At 32.4% G+C, this 3,741-nt stretch overlaps 1 long non-coding RNA gene across 6 annotated transcripts; it reads right to left on the bottom strand.

Annotated features, from left to right (window-relative positions):
* Window positions 1-831: 831 nt before the first annotated feature.
* On the bottom strand, window positions 832-3,741 carry LOC139886354 (uncharacterized). Of its 6 annotated transcripts, none has more exons than XR_011772407.1 (8): window positions 3,264-3,729; window positions 2,980-3,043; window positions 2,830-2,877; window positions 2,335-2,579; window positions 2,126-2,231; window positions 1,527-1,610; window positions 1,308-1,459; window positions 832-1,178 (listed from the first exon to the last, which is right to left on the bottom strand). It is a non-coding gene; the product is annotated as an uncharacterized lncRNA (long non-coding RNA). The 6 variants fall into 6 exon arrangements; XR_011772405.1 differs by having other exon boundaries at window positions 2,335-2,564; window positions 3,264-3,727; XR_011772409.1 differs by having other exon boundaries at window positions 2,328-2,564; window positions 2,830-3,043; window positions 3,264-3,741.

The raw sequence follows: 3,741 nt of genomic DNA, 5'->3' as shown, positions 1-3,741 counted from the left end.
TATTATCTACAACTAGAATTCCGGTTAACCCACTCAGGTTATCACGACAAACTAGTCTGACTTTAACTGACTTGATTTTCTAATCGGCTTGAATATATCAACCTAATGCTAAACCTGCTAAACTATCCAGATAACCGGTTTATCATACAGATTTCCGACTCAGTTTCAAAACAAATCAATTTCAATTAAATGAAGAAATTAATATCAATTAAATACGTCACTTTAGTTAATCTTAAATTTATAATTCATCTCAATGAGCATAAGAATGTTTAAAATTCTACAAATGATCGCTTCACTATGTTAATCCATATATAATATTCTACTAGGCATTATTAGACGCCTTGTTTTATTAAATAAATAAAAACATATAGTTTTTTAACTATCTTATAATTATTTTATCGGGCCTGTCAAATTCGAAGCACATATCTCCTTTCAATAAATGCTCATAAAAACCACTTTAAATATAATGATATTTAGATGATCGAGCCAAACTAACTCGAGTGTAATGTAGGGTGAAACAAACTTTAACACTCCGATTGGGAACCGTAAATATCATATATGATACTAGCCTTTAAGAGCCCGTGCGTTGCACGGCGAGCCCTAATAAGACTAACTATAAAATCAAAGCAAACTTATTAACATTATCAAAGCCACATTAATATAAGACATCATACTTGATAATAAAACAAACAATGTTTTTTCATTCAACCAATGCATTTAAGTTTTAGTAAGGATTGTGCTAAACATTAGTATAGATAAAAGCACGTTTATTAAAGTTGTTTGAAAGACGATGAGGGTTATATGCTTTGATGGTTGTCTCGAATCTTAAAAAAAAAATAGTTTGAGCAATTTGCCATCAAATCAAATGAATGCGAGAAGAAATAGTTTTCCTAATCCTATGATTTGTACAGTAGTGTGTGTTGTTAGTATTGTTTGTTGTTGATACCGGTTATACATATGGTTTTTATCACTAAAAAGTGAACAAAATAAAATTCAGATTCTCTTATATTGAACTTACTTATTTTTTCTTAGATAATATATGACAAATTTAGATGAGCTCTTACTGTACACATGAGAAGCTAGACTGCCTTTGTTCATGTAGACATATATGAGTTTATGTTGTCCCTTTTCTGCACAATATCCCACCAAATTCACTAAGTTCTTGTGATGTAATCTTCCTAATAACATAACATGCAACATAATTTACAAATAAAAAACTCAGAGGTAAAAAAAAAACTATAGCACAAGCTTGATATAAATAAATTGTATTTCAAATATTAAACTATGTAACGACATATTATTGCTACCTATGTTTGGAACTCTTTTTCACCCTGTTTGGAATCAGTTGCAAGAACTATAACATCAACTGCTTCACCGGAAGTCATTTGAGCTCTATAAACCGGACAAAACCCCTTGACGTATCAATGATGTGAAGTTTTAGGTTGCTCTCTGTATATCTCTGCCATAACAATTTTCATCCCAATCATTTATCTTGAAATGCATTTATATCAATAAAAACAACTTACCTGTTTGTTTTGGTTGGCTTTCGAAAGGGAGGCAGCCATCATTCATAGCCACATCAAAGACTTCAATTTGAGGTGACGGGTATTCTATGGTAGAGAGATGACAGAAATTTAAATCACTACCGAAAAATAGCAGTAGCTAATGACTGGTACGCACACATGCTGCTAAGTACTACAATATAGCACTACAATATAAAATCTTTATTTAATGAGATTATAATTAGGAAATGATTATTATTATTTTGTTTTTCAAAGGTTCACAATTAAAAGTACCAAAATGGGTTATTTAGGTGGAATGACTAATTAAGCTTAAGACGACTTTTGTTAAGAATCCTGTAAAACGATAACTATAACTGATTTCATACACAAGTAATAGCATTATAACATTTTTATATTTATATATGTTAGTAAATGAGTGTAACCTTGATAATTGTCAGAAGAAAAAAAACGTATACTTAATATGGTCTAAGATCTTTTAAGCACTTCGATTACATATTGGTTACTGCTGCACTACATTATTATCCAAATATTCACATGTCAACCCAATGAACCCGCTATCCATAAATAAGCTGCATTTAAGTAACAAAATATTGAATTGTTACCTGTATAAATGTCATGGAGTTATTCGTTGTTGTGAAGGCAATAATTTCTTCTAGTCTTTCTCCTCCGATGTAGTAATTTAGACCCATTAACATTAGATGAGTTGTACTAAAAAAATGTGTCAACCAAAGAGTAAGCCAAGTGTAATCAAATGTAGTGAAAGTTCCTATCTTTTTCTATTCATAAAAAGCTTGAAATAATCACAGCGTACTTGATGATTAATTGTAAAAAGTGTGATGGTTAGCGCGCTCCGCGGCCCGAAAGATCGTTGATGCATGTTTGCTGATATTAAGCACCAGTAGCAGTTGGCGTTGGATTGGGAATTTCTGTTGATCCATTTACGATATGTTGTAGCCTGCCTCTGCGATGTCCATACTGCGACCACTAACTGCATCTACATAATCACTTTAAACAAACTGCCTCTTATACAGTTATACTTACCTGCCAAATAAAGCACTATGCATAATCACTTTGTTAATCACCCCTATAATTAAATTCACTAACAATATGCAATCGTTGCAAACCAAGTTAGTATAGAACAAAGCAGTTTACAACAGACATATCCTGAAAGACATTTACATCCGCACAACATCATCAGACCAAAGAAATTATAAGACAACGAAACGATGAAGCATATAAAAACAACAAATTTAGTTTAACAAATTACTCAACACAAAACACAAATAAAAAGAAAGATGATAATTACCCCAAATCGGCAGAAAGATAGCGTCCAACAACAACCTATAAATACAACCTACAAATAGTTACAAAGTAAATAAATAATTAGCAACATACACTAAAATGAAGACGTAAACAATATCAGAAGAAAAACCCTAAAATCGAATGATAACAAAACCAGATCAAAACTGAAAGACCCTTAAAGTAATTTCGATGGTCGTCATCGCATAATCGTTTCATTCCTGCAAGAAGGAAAATAAAATAAAAAAGCAAAACGTCAATTATAGCAAACAAATTGTATTTGTACCTAATATACAACGAATTACAGAAAAAGGTTCTATTCCATTCCGTTTCGCATATGAACATCGATTTAATTTTGCGAAAATTATCATTTAATTTATTGCGACGGTTGCATATGAGATTTAAGCGATGCATATGAATTTGAAGATCTAAGAAACTTACAAATTGATGATTGATGATGAATAGTAATCCCAGAGGGTTCTTGAAACCGATTTGTTTTATCAATCGCATCTGAAGACCTAATTGTGCAACCCTAATTTTGGATGCGCAGAAGACGTAATTGTGATACCCACTGAATCAAAACCGTATGGATCGATGTAATTACCCCGATTAACATGAACATAAATGTAGGAATCTGAATATGTCTTTTGTTTTTGTGTGTGAATTTTTGGAGAAATTGATTTCAGATCTATGATTTGGAACCCTAATTAAGGATTCAGAATGTGCACGCGATTAACCGGCTAATTACGTATTGATGAGGGAACAAAATGGGGTGTGTTTGCACGGTGGTAGAGGGTTTTGTTGATCCACGTGGCAGATGGAAGATGTGGGACAGCTTGGAAGGAAACAGCCAATAACAATTAGACAAATGGAAGGATGGATAGTGAGTGAATGGGTGTGTGACAAGTGGACAAAACTC

This window comes from Rutidosis leptorrhynchoides, chromosome 1 (assembly GCF_046630445.1).
Source record: "Rutidosis leptorrhynchoides isolate AG116_Rl617_1_P2 chromosome 1, CSIRO_AGI_Rlap_v1, whole genome shotgun sequence".
Taxonomy (NCBI): Eukaryota; Viridiplantae; Streptophyta; class Magnoliopsida; order Asterales; family Asteraceae; genus Rutidosis; species Rutidosis leptorrhynchoides.
Note: the sequence above shows the minus strand (reverse complement) of the source record. Positions and strands in the feature narration are given on the sequence as shown.